Below are 14,324 nucleotides of genomic sequence, written 5' to 3'. Positions count from 1 at the left end.
AAAATCAACACCTTACTAACCGTGCTAACCAGACTGTGCATACCAGGCACACAATTTATCAGAGATTTAAGTGAATAAGCTACAGTGTCCAAGGTACTAAACATAATATATTCTATGGGGTGTCATAAGCAAGTCATTAGAATACTTTCCTACTAAATTTATAAGACATAAGCATTCAATATTTGAGTAAACAAAGAGAAAATAAAGCTATCTATTGGGTTTCACTAAAAGTCCATTGGAAGACTTGACTATTGTTGTTAAAAGACATAGGCATTCATATTATAGAGCCACAAACCACACTAGTAAAATAAAAAGATGATAACATGGGATTCGAACCAATGACAGTCTTAATTTGATAGTGCAAAATCAACACCTTACTTACCGTGCTAACCAGACTGTGCATACCAGACTCACAATTTAGCAGAGATTTAAGTGAATAAGCTACAGTGTCCAAAGTACTAAACATAATATATTCTATGGGGTGTCATAAGCAAGTCATTAGAATACTTTCCTACTAAATTTACAAGACATAAGCATTCAATATTTGAGTAAACAAAGAAAAAATAAAGCTATCTATTGGGTTTCACTAAATAGTTCATTGGAAGACTTGACTATTGTTGTTAAAAGACATAGGCATTCATATTGTAGAGCCACAACCCACACTAGTAAAATAAAAACATGATAACATGGAATTCGAACCAATGACAGTCTTAATTCTATAGTGCAAACCCAACACCTTACTAACTGTGCTAACCAGACTGTGCATTCTAGACACACAATTTATCAGAGATTTAAGTGAATAAGCAACAGTGTCCAAAGTACTAAACATAATATATTCTATGGGGTGTCATAAGCAAGTCAGAATACTTTCCTACTAAATTTATAAGACATAAGCATTCAATATTTGAGTAAACAAAGAGAAAATAAAGCTATCTATTGGGTTTCACTAAAAAGTCCATTGGAAGACTTGACTATTGTTGTTAAAAGACATAGACATTCATAGTATAGAGCCACAAACCACACTAGTAAAATAGAAATATGATAACATGGGATTCGAACCAACAACAGTCTTAATTTGATAGTGCAAACCCAACACCTTACTAACTGTGCTAACCAGACTGTGCATAGCAGACACACAATTTATCAGAGATTTAAGTGAATAAGCTACAGTGTCCAAGGTACTAAACATAATATATTCTATGGGGTGTCATAAGCAAGTCATTAGAATACTTTCCTACTAAATTTATAAGACATAAGCATTCAATATTTGAGTAAACAAAGAGAAAATAAAGCTATCTATTGGGTTTCACTAAAAAGTCCATTGGAAGACTTGACTATTGTTGTTAAAAGACATAGGCATTCATATTATAGAGCCACAAACCACACTAGTAAAATAAAAAGATGATAACATGGGATTCGAACCAACGACAGTCTTAATTTGACAGTGCAAACCCAACACCTTACTAACTGTGCTAACCAGACAGTGCATACCAGACACACAATTTATCAGAGATTTAAGTGAATAAGCTACAGTGTCCAAGGTACTAAACATAATATATTCTATGGGGTATCATAAGCAAGTCATTAGAATACTTTCCTACTAAATTTATAAGACATAAGCATTCAATATTTGAGTAAACAAAGAGAAAATAAAGCTATCTATTGGGTTTCACTAAAAAGTCCATTGGAAGACTTGACTATTGTTGTTAAAAGACATAGGCATACATATTATAGAGCCACAAATAACACTAGTAAAATAAAAAGATGATAACATGGGATTCGAACCAATGACAGTCTTAATTTGACAGTGCAAACCCAACACCTTACTAACTGTGCTAACCAGACTGTGCATACCAGACACACAATTTATCAGAGATTTAAGTGAATAAGCTACAGTGTCCAAGGTACTAAACATAATATATTCTATGGGGTATCATAAGCAAGTCATTAGAATACTTTCCTACTAAATTTATAAGACATAAGCATTCAATATTTGAGTAAACAAAGAGAAAATAAAGCTATCTATTGGGTTTCACTAAAAAGTCCATTGGAAGACTTGACTATTGTTGTTAAAAGACATAGGCATTCATATTGTAGAGCCACAAACCACACTAGTAAAATAAAAACATGATAACATGGAATTCAAACCAATGACAGTCTTAATTTTATAGTGCAAACCCAACACCTTACTAACTGTGCTAACCAGACTGTACATTCTAGACACACAATTTATCAGAGATTTAAGTGAATAAGCAACAGTGTCCAAAGTACTAAACATAATATATTCTATGGGGTGTCATAAGCAAGTCAGAATACTTTCCTACTAAATTTATAAGACATAAGCATTCAATATTTGAGTAAACAAAGAGAAAATAAAGCTATCTATTGGGTTTCACTAAAAAGTCCATTGGAAGACTTGACTATTGTTGTTAAAAGACATAGACATTCATAGTATAGAGCCACAAACCACACTAGTAAAATAGAAATATGATAACATGGGATTCGAACCAACAACAGTCTTAATTTGATAGTGCAAACCCAACACCTTACTAACTGTGCTAACCAGACTGTGCATACCAGACACACAATTTATCAGAGATTTAAGTGAATAAGCTACAGTGTCCAAGGTACTAAACATAATATATTCTATGGGGTGTCATAAGCAAGTCATTAGAATACTTTCCTACTAAATTTATAAGACATAAGCATTCAATATTTGAGTAAACAAAGAGAAAATAAAGCTATCTATTGGGTTTCACTAAAAAGTCCATTGGAAGACTTGACTATTGTTGTTAAAAGACATAGGCATTCATATTATAGAGCCACAAATCACACTAGTAAAATAAAAAGATGATAACATGGGATTCGTACCAATGACAGTCTTAATTTGATAGTGCAAACCCAACACCTTACTAACTGTGCTAACCAAACTGTGCATACAAGACACACAATTTATCAGAGATTTAAGTGAATAAGCTACAGTGTCCAAGGTACTAAACATAATATATTCTATGGGGTGTCATAAGCAAGTCATTAGAATAATTTCCTACTAAATTTATAAGACATAAGCATTCAATATTTGAGTAAACAAAGAGAAAATAAAGCTATCTATTGGGTTTCACTAAAAAGTCCATTGGAAGACTTGACTATTGTTGTTAAAAGACATAGACATTCATATTATAGAGCCACAAACCACACTAGTAAAATAGAAACATGATAACATGGGATTCGAACCAACGACAGTCTTAATTTGACAGTGCAAACCCAACACCTTACTAACTGTGCTAACCAGACTGTGCATACCAGACACACAATTTATCAGAGATTTAAGTGAATAAGCTACAGTGTCCAAGGTACTAAACATAATATATTCTATGGGGTATCATAAGCAAGTCATTAGAATACTTTCCTACTAAATTTATAAGACATAAGCATTCAATATTTGAGTAAACAAAGAGAAAATAAAGCTATCTATTGGGTTTCACTAAAAAGTCCATTGGAAGACTTGACTATTGTTGTTAAAAGACATAGGCATTCATATTGTAGAGCCACAAACCACACTAGTAAAATAAAAACATGATAACATGGAATTCGAACCAACGACAGTCTTAATTTTATAGTGCAAACCCAACACCTTACTAACTGTGCTAACCAGACTGTGCATACAAACACCCAATTTATCTGAGATTTAAGTGAATAAGCTACAGTGTCCAAGGTACTAAACATAATATATTCTATGGGGTGTCATAAGCAAGTCATTAGAATACTTTCCTACTAAATTTATAAGACATAAGCATTCAATATTTGAGTAAACAAAGAGAAAATAAAGCTATCTATTGGGTTTCACTAAAAAGTCCTTTGGAAGACTTGACTATTGTTGTTAAAAGACATAGGCATTCATATTATAGAGCCACAAATCACACTAGTAAAATAAAAAGATGATAACATGGGATTCGAACCAATGACAGTCTTAATTTGATAGTGCAAATCCAACACCTTACTAACTGTGCTAACCAGACAGTGCATACCAGACGCACAATTTATCAGAGATTTAAGTGAATAAGCTACAGTGTCCAAGGTACTAAACATAATATATTCTATGGGGTGTCATAAGCAAGTCATTAGAATACTTTCCTACTAAATTTATAAGACATAAGCATTCAATATTTGAGTAAACAAAGAGAAAATAAAGCTATCTATTGGGTTTCACTAAAAAGTCCATTGGAAGACTTGACTATTGTTGTTAAAAGACATAGGCATTCATATTATAGAGCCACAAACCACACTAGTAAAATAGAAACATGATAACATGGGATTCGAACCAATGACAGTCTTAATTTGATAGTGCAAAATCAACACCTTACTTACCGTGCTAACCAGACTGTGCATACCAGACTCACAATTTAGCAGAGATTTAAGTGAATAAGCTACAGTGTCCAAAGTACTAAACATAATATATTCTATGGGGTGTCATAAGCAAGTCATTAGAATACTTTCCTACTAAATTTACAAGACATAAGCATTCAATATTTGAGTAAACAAAGAAAAAATAAAGCTATCTATTGGGTTTCACTAAATAGTTCATTGGAAGACTTGACTATTGTTGTTAAAAGACATAGGCATTCATATTGTAGAGCCACAAACCACACTAGTAAAATAAAAACATGATAACATGGAATTCGAACCAATGACAGTCTTAATTTTATAGTGCAAACCCAACACCTTACTAACTGTGCTAACCAGACTGTGCATTCTAGACACACAATTTATCAGAGATTTAAGTGAATAAGCAACAGTGTCCAAAGTACTAAACATAATATATTCTATGGGGTGTCATAAGCAAGTCAGAATACTTTCCTACTAAATTTATAAGACATAAGCATTCAATATTTGAGTAAACAAAGAGAAAATAAAGCTATCTATTGGGTTTCACTAAAAAGTCCATTGGAAGACTTGACTATTGTTGTTAAAAGACATAGGCATTCATATTATAGAGCCACAAATCACACTAGTAAAATAAAAAGATGATAACATGGGATTCGTACCAATGACAGTCTTAATTTGATAGTGCAAACCCAACACCTTACTAACTGTGCTAACCAAACTGTGCATACAAGACACACAATTTATCAGAGATTTAAGTGAATAAGCTACAGTGTCCAAGGTACTAAACATAATATATTCTATGGGGTGTCATAAGCAAGTCATTAGAATAATTTCCTACTAAATTTATAAGACATAAGCATTCAATATTTGAGTAAACAAAGAGAAAATAAAGCTATCTATTGGGTTTCACTAAAAAGTCCATTGGAAGACTTGACTATTGTTGTTAAAAGACATAGACATTCATATTATAGAGCCACAAACCACACTAGTAAAATAGAAACATGATAACATGGGATTCGAACCAACGACAGTCTTAATTTGACAGTGCAAACCCAACACCTTACTAACTGTGCTAACCAGACTGTGCATACCAGACACACAATTTATCAGAGATTTAAGTGAATAAGCTACAGTGTCCAAGGTACTAAACATAATATATTCTATGGGGTATCATAAGCAAGTCATTAGAATACTTTCCTACTAAATTTATAAGACATAAGCATTCAATATTTGAGTAAACAAAGAGAAAATAAAGCTATCTATTGGGTTTCACTAAAAAGTCCATTGGAAGACTTGACTATTGTTGTTAAAAGACATAGGCATTCATATTGTAGAGCCACAAACCACACTAGTAAAATAAAAACATGATAACATGGAATTCGAACCAATGACAGTCTTAATTTTATAGTGCAAATCCAACACCTTACTAACTGTGCTAACCAGACAGTGCATACCAGACGCACAATTTATCAGAGATTTAAGTGAATAAGCTACAGTGTCCAAGGTACTAAACATAATATATTCTATGGGGTGTCATAAGCAAGTCATTAGAATACTTTCCTACTAAATTTATAAGACATAAGCATTCAATATTTGAGTAAACAAAGAGAAAATAAAGCTATCTATTGGGTTTCACTAAAAAGTCCATTGGAAGACTTGACTATTGTTGTTAAAAGACATAGGCATTCATATTATAGAGCCACAAACCACACTAGTAAAATAGAAACATGATAACATGGGATTCGAACCAATGACAGTCTTAATTTGATAGTGCAAAATCAACACCTTACTAACCGTGCTAACCAGACTGTGCATACCAGGCACACAATTTATCAGAGATTTAAGTGAATAAGCTACAGTGTCCAAGGTACTAAACATAATATATTCTATGGGGTGTCATAAGCAAGTCATTAGAATACTTTCCTACTAAATTTATAAGACATAAGCATTCAATATTTGAGTAAACAAAGAGAAAATAAAGCTATCTATTGGGTTTCACTAAAAAGTCCATTGGAAGACTTGACTATTGTTGTTAAAAGACATAGGCATTCATATTATAGAGCCACAAACCACACTAGTAAAATAAAAAGATGATAACATGGGATTCGAACCAATGACAGTCTTAATTTGATAGTGCAAAATCAACACCTTACTTACCGTGCTAACCAGACTGTGCATACCAGACTCACAATTTAGCAGAGATTTAAGTGAATAAGCTACAGTGTCCAAAGTACTAAACATAATATATTCTATGGGGTGTCATAAGCAAGTCATTAGAATACTTTCCTACTAAATTTACAAGACATAAGCATTCAATATTTGAGTAAACAAAGAAAAAATAAAGCTATCTATTGGGTTTCACTAAATAGTTCATTGGAAGACTTGACTATTGTTGTTAAAAGACATAGGCATTCATATTGTAGAGCCACAAACCACACTAGTAAAATAAAAACATGATAACATGGAATTCGAACCAATGACAGTCTTAATTTTATAGTGCAAACCCAACACCTTACTAACTGTGCTAACCAGACTGTGCATTCTAGACACACAATTTATCAGAGATTTAAGTGAATAAGCAACAGTGTCCAAAGTACTAAACATAATATATTCTATGGGGTGTCATAAGCAAGTCAGAATACTTTCCTACTAAATTTATAAGACATAAGCATTCAATATTTGAGTAAACAAAGAGAAAATAAAGCTATCTATTGGGTTTCACTAAAAAGTCCATTGGAAGACTTGACTATTGTTGTTAAAAGACATAGGCATTCATATTATAGAGCCACAAATCACACTAGTAAAATAAAAAGATGATAACATGGGATTCGTACCAATGACAGTCTTAATTTGATAGTGCAAACCCAACACCTTACTAACTGTGCTAACCAAACTGTGCATACAAGACACACAATTTATCAGAGATTTAAGTGAATAAGCTACAGTGTCCAAGGTACTAAACATAATATATTCTATGGGGTGTCATAAGCAAGTCATTAGAATAATTTCCTACTAAATTTATAAGACATAAGCATTCAATATTTGAGTAAACAAAGAGAAAATAAAGCTATCTATTGGGTTTCACTAAAAAGTCCATTGGAAGACTTGACTATTGTTGTTAAAAGACATAGACATTCATATTATAGAGCCACAAACCACACTAGTAAAATAGAAACATGATAACATGGGATTCGAACCAACGACAGTCTTAATTTGACAGTGCAAACCCAACACCTTACTAACTGTGCTAACCAGACTGTGCATACCAGACACACAATTTATCAGAGATTTAAGTGAATAAGCTACAGTGTCCAAGGTACTAAACATAATATATTCTATGGGGTATCATAAGCAAGTCATTAGAATACTTTCCTACTAAATTTATAAGACATAAGCATTCAATATTTGAGTAAACAAAGAGAAAATAAAGCTATCTATTGGGTTTCACTAAAAAGTCCATTGGAAGACTTGACTATTGTTGTTAAAAGACATAGGCATTCATATTGTAGAGCCACAAACCACACTAGTAAAATAAAAACATGATAACATGGAATTCGAACCAATGACAGTCTTAATTTTATAGTGCAAACCCAACACCTTACTAACTGTGCTAACCAGACTGTGCATACAAACACACAATTTATCAGAGATTTAAGTGAATAAGCTACAGTGTCCAAGGTACTAAACATAATATATTCTATGGGGTGTCATAAGCAAGTCATTAGAATACTTTCCTACTAAATTTATAAGACATAAGCATTCAATATTTGAGTAAACAAAGAGAAAATAAAGCTATCTATTGGGTTTCACTAAAAAGTCCTTTGGAAGACTTGACTATTGTTGTTAAAAGACATAGGCATTCATATTATAGAGCCACAAATCACACTAGTAAAATAAAAAGATGATAACATGGGATTCGAACCAATGACAGTCTTAATTTGATAGTGCAAATCCAACACCTTACTAACTGTGCTAACCAGACAGTGCATACCAGACACACAATTTATCAGAGATTTAAGTGAATAAGCTACAGTGTCCAAGGTACTAAACATAATATATTCTATGGGGTGTCATAAGCAAGTCATTAGAATACTTTCCTACTAAATTTATAAGACATAAGCATTCAATATTTGAGTAAACAAAGAGAAAATAAAGCTATCTATTGGGTTTCACTAAAAAGTCCATTGGAAGACTTGACTATTGTTGTTAAAAGACATAGGCATTCATATTATAGAGCCACAAACCACACTAGTAAAATAGAAACATGATAACATGGGATTCGAACCAATGACAGTCTTAATTTGATAGTGCAAAATCAACACCTTACTAACCGTGCTAACCAGACTGTGCATACCAGGCACACAATTTATCAGAGATTTAAGTGAATAAGCTACAGTGTCCAAAGTACTAAACATAATATATTCTATGGGGTGTCATAAGCAAGTCATTAGAATACTTTCCTACTAAATTTACAAGACATAAGCATTCAATATTTGAGTAAACAAAGAAAAAATAAAGCTATCTATTGGGTTTCACTAAATAGTTCATTGGAAGACTTGACTATTGTTGTTAAAAGACATAGGCATTCATATTGTAGAGCCACAAACCACACTAGTAAAATAAAAACATGATAACATGGAATTCGAACCAATGACAGTCTTAATTTTATAGTGCAAACCCAACACCTTACTAACTGTGCTAACCAGACTGTGCATTCTAGACACACAATTTATCAGAGATTTAAGTGAATAAGCTACAGTGTCCAAGGTACTAAACATAATATATTCTATGGGGTATCATAAGCAAGTCATTAGAATACTTTCCTACTAAATTTATAAGACATAAGCATTCAATATTTGAGTAAACAAAGAGAAAATAAAGCTATCTATTGGGTTTCACTAAAAAGTCCATTGGAAGACTTGACTATTGTTGTTAAAAGACATAGGCATTCATATTGTAGAGCCACAAACCACACTAGTAAAATAAAAAGATGATAACATGGGATTCGAACCAATGACAGTCTTAATTTGATAGTGCAAAATCAACACCTTACTTACCGTGCTAACCAGACTGTGCATACCAGACTCACAATTTAGCAGAGATTTAAGTGAATAAGCTACAGTGTCCAAAGTACTAAACATAATATATTCTATGGGGTGTCATAAGCAAGTCATTAGAATACTTTCCTACTAAATTTACAAGACATAAGCATTCAATATTTGAGTAAACAAAGAAAAAATAAAGCTATCTATTGGGTTTCACTAAATAGTTCATTGGAAGACTTGACTATTGTTGTTAAAAGACATAGGCATTCATATTGTAGAGCCACAAACCACACTAGTAAAATAAAAACATGATAACATGGAATTCGAACCAATGACAGTCTTAATTTTATAGTGCAAACCCAACACCTTACTAACTGTGCTAACCAGACTGTGCATTCTAGACACACAATTTATCAGAGATTTAAGTGAATAAGCAACAGTGTCCAAAGTACTAAACATAATATATTCTATGGGGTGTCATAAGCAAGTCAGAATACTTTCCTACTAAATTTATAAGACATAAGCATTCAATATTTGAGTAAACAAAGAGAAAATAAAGCTATCTATTGGGTTTCACTAAAAAGTCCATTGGAAGACTTGACTATTGTTGTTAAAAGACATAGGCATTCATATTATAGAGCCACAAATCACACTAGTAAAATAAAAAGATGATAACATGGGATTCGTACCAATGACAGTCTTAATTTGATAGTGCAAACCCAACACCTTACTAACTGTGCTAACCAAACTGTGCATACAAGACACACAATTTATCAGAGATTTAAGTGAATAAGCTACAGTGTCCAAGGTACTAAACATAATATATTCTATGGGGTGTCATAAGCAAGTCATTAGAATAATTTCCTACTAAATTTATAAGACATAAGCATTCAATATTTGAGTAAACAAAGAGAAAATAAAGCTATCTATTGGGTTTCACTAAAAAGTCCATTGGAAGACTTGACTATTGTTGTTAAAAGACATAGACATTCATATTATAGAGCCACAAACCACACTAGTAAAATAGAAACATGATAACATGGGATTCGAACCAACGACAGTCTTAATTTGACAGTGCAAACCCAACACCTTACTAACTGTGCTAACCAGACTGTGCATACCAGACACACAATTTATCAGAGATTTAAGTGAATAAGCTACAGTGTCCAAGGTACTAAACATAATATATTCTATGGGGTATCATAAGCAAGTCATTAGAATACTTTCCTACTAAATTTATAAGACATAAGCATTCAATATTTGAGTAAACAAAGAGAAAATAAAGCTATCTATTGGGTTTCACTAAAAAGTCCATTGGAAGACTTGACTATTGTTGTTAAAAGACATAGGCATTCATATTGTAGAGCCACAAACCACACTAGTAAAATAAAAACACGATAACATGGAATTCGAACCAATGACAGTCTTAATTTTATAGTGCAAACCCAACACCTTACTAACTGTGCTAACCAGACTGTGCTTACAAACACACAATTTATCAGAGATTTAAGTGAATAAGCTACAGTGTCCAAGGTACTAAACATAATATATTCTATGGGGTGTCATAAGCAAGTCATTAGAATACTTTCCTACTAAATTTATAAGACATAAGCATTCAATATTTGAGTAAACAAAGAGAAAATAAAGCTATCTATTGGGTTTCACTAAAAAGTCCTTTGGAAGACTTGACTATTGTTGTTAAAAGACATAGGCATTCATATTATAGAGCCACAAATCACACTAGTAAAATAAAAAGATGATAACATGGGATTCGAACCAATGACAGTCTTAATTTGATAGTGCAAATCCAACACCTTACTAACTGTGCTAACCAGACAGTGCATACCAGACATACAATTTATCAGAGATTTAAGTGAATAAGCTACAGTGTCCAAGGTACTAAACATAATATATTCTATGGGGTGTCATAAGCAAGTCATTAGAATACTTTCCTACTAAATTTATAAGACATAAGCATTCAATATTTGAGTAAACAAAGAGAAAATAAAGCTATCTATTGGGTTTCACTAAAAAGTCCATTGGAAGACTTGACTATTGTTGTTAAAAGACATAGGCATTCATATTATAGAGCCACAAACCACACTAGTAAAATAGAAACATGATAACATGGGATTCGAACCAATGACAGTCTTAATTTGATAGTGCAAAATCAACACCTTACTAACCGTGCTAACCAGACTGTGCATACCAGGCACACAATTTATCAGAGATTTAAGTGAATAAGCTACAGTGTCCAAGGTACTAAACATAATATATTCTATGGGGTGTCATAAGCAAGTCATTAGAATACTTTCCTACTAAATTTATAAGACATAAGCATTCAATATTTGAGTAAACAAAGAGAAAATAAAACTATCTATTGGGTTTCACTAAAAAGTCCATTGGAAGACTTGACTATTGTTGTTAAAAGACATAGGCATTCATATTATAGAGCCACAAACCACACTAGTAAAATAAAAAGATGATAACATGGGATTCGAACCAATGACAGTCTTAATTTGATAGTGCAAAATCAACACCTTACTTACCGTGCTAACCAGACTGTGCATACCAGACTCACAATTTAGCAGAGATTTAAGTGAATAAGCTACAGTGTCCAAAGTACTAAACATAATATATTCTATGGGGTGTCATAAGCAAGTCATTAGAATACTTTCCTACTAAATTTACAAGACATAAGCATTCAATATTTGAGTAAACAAAGAAAAAATAAAGCTATCTATTGGGTTTCACTAAATAGTTCATTGGAAGACTTGACTATTGTTGTTAAAAGACATAGGCATTCATATTGTAGAGCCACAAACCACACTAGTAAAATAAAAACATGATAACATGGAATTCGAACCAATGACAGTCTTAATTTTATAGTGCAAACCCAACACCTTACGAACTGTGCTAACCAGACTGTGCATTCTAGACACACAATTTATCAGAGATTTAAGTGAATAAGCAACAGTGTCCAAAGTACTAAACATAATATATTCTATGGGGTGTCATAAGCAAGTCAGAATACTTTCCTACTAAATTTATAAGACATAAGCATTCAATATTTGAGTAAACAAAGAGAAAATAAAGCTATCTATTGGGTTTCACTAAAAAGTCCATTGGAAGACTTGACTATTGTTGTTAAAAGACATAGACATTCATAGTATAGAGCCACAAACCACACTAGTAAAATAGAAATATGATAACATGGGATTCGAACCAACAACAGTCTTAATTTGATAGTGCAAACCCAACACCTTACTAACTGTGCTAACCAGACTGTGCATACCAGACACACAATTTATCAGAGATTTAAGTGAATAAGCTACAGTGTCCAAGGTACTAAACATAATATATTCTATGGGGTGTCATAAGCAAGTCATTAGAATACTTTCCTACTAAATTTATAAGACATAAGCATTCAATATTTGAGTAAACAAAGAGAAAATAAAGCTATCTATTGGGTTTCACTAAAAAGTCCATTGGAAGACTTGACTATTGTTGTTAAAAGACATAGGCATTCATATTATAGAGCCACAAACCACACTAGTAAAATAAAAAGATGATAACATGGGATTCGAACCAACGACAGTCTTAATTTGACATTGCAAACCCAACACCTTACTAACTGTGCTAACCAGACTGTGCATACCAGACACACAATTTATCAGAGATTTAAGTGAATAAGCTACAGTGTCCAAGGTACTAAACATAATATATTCTATGGGGTATCATAAGCAAGTCATTAGAATACTTTCCTACTAAATTTATAAGACATAAGCATTCAATATTTGAGTAAACAAAGAGAAAATAAAGCTATCTATTGGGTTTCACTAAAAAGTCCATTGGAAGACTTGACTATTGTTGTTAAAAGACATAGGCATTCATATTGTAGAGCCACAAACCACACTAGTAAAATAAAAACATGATAACATGGAATTCAAACCAATGACAGTCTTAATTTTATAGTGCAAACCCAACACCTTACTAACTGTGCTAACCAGACTGTGCATTCTAGACACACAATTTATCAGAGATTTAAGTGAATAAGCAACAGTGTCCAAAGTACTAAACATAATATATTCTATGGGGTGTCATAAGCAAGTCAGAATACTTTCCTACTAAATTTATAAGACATAAGCATTCAATATTTGAGTAAACAAAGAGAAAATAAAGCTATCTATTGGGTTTCACTAAAAAGTCCATTGGAAGACTTGACTATTGTTGTTAAAAGACATAGACATTCATAGTATAGAGCCACAAACCACACTAGTAAAATAGAAATATGATAACATGGGATTCGAACCAACAACAGTCTTAATTTGATAGTGCAAACCCAACACCTTACTAACTGTGCTAACCAGACTGTGCATACCAGACACACAATTTATCAGAGATTTAAGTGAATAAGCTACAGTGTCCAAGGTACTAAACATAATATATTCTATGGGGTGTCATAAGCAAGTCATTAGAATACTTTCCTACTAAATTTATAAGACATAAGCATTCAATATTTGAGTAAACAAAGAGAAAATAAAGCTATCTATTGGGTTTCACTAAAAAGTCCATTGGAAGACTTGACTATTGTTGTTAAAAGACATAGGCATTCATATTATAGAGCCACAAATCACACTAGAAAAATAAAAAGATGATAACATGGGATTCGTACCAATGACAATCTTAATTTGATAGTGCAAACCCAACACCTTACTAACTGTGCTAACCAAACTGTGCATACAAGACACACAATTTATCAGAGATTTAAGTGAATAAGCTACAGTGTCCAAGGTACTAAACATAATATATTCTATGGGGTGTAATAAGCAAGTCATTAGAATAATTTCCTACTAAATTTATAAGACATAAGCATTCAATATTTGAGTAAAC

The sequence above is a fragment of the Pseudophryne corroboree genome, chromosome 3 (genome assembly GCF_028390025.1).
Source record: "Pseudophryne corroboree isolate aPseCor3 chromosome 3, aPseCor3.hap2, whole genome shotgun sequence".
In the NCBI taxonomy this organism is placed as follows: Eukaryota; Metazoa; Chordata; class Amphibia; order Anura; family Myobatrachidae; genus Pseudophryne; species Pseudophryne corroboree.
The sequence above is the reverse complement of the archived record's forward strand: the minus strand, read 5'-3'. Positions refer to the sequence as shown.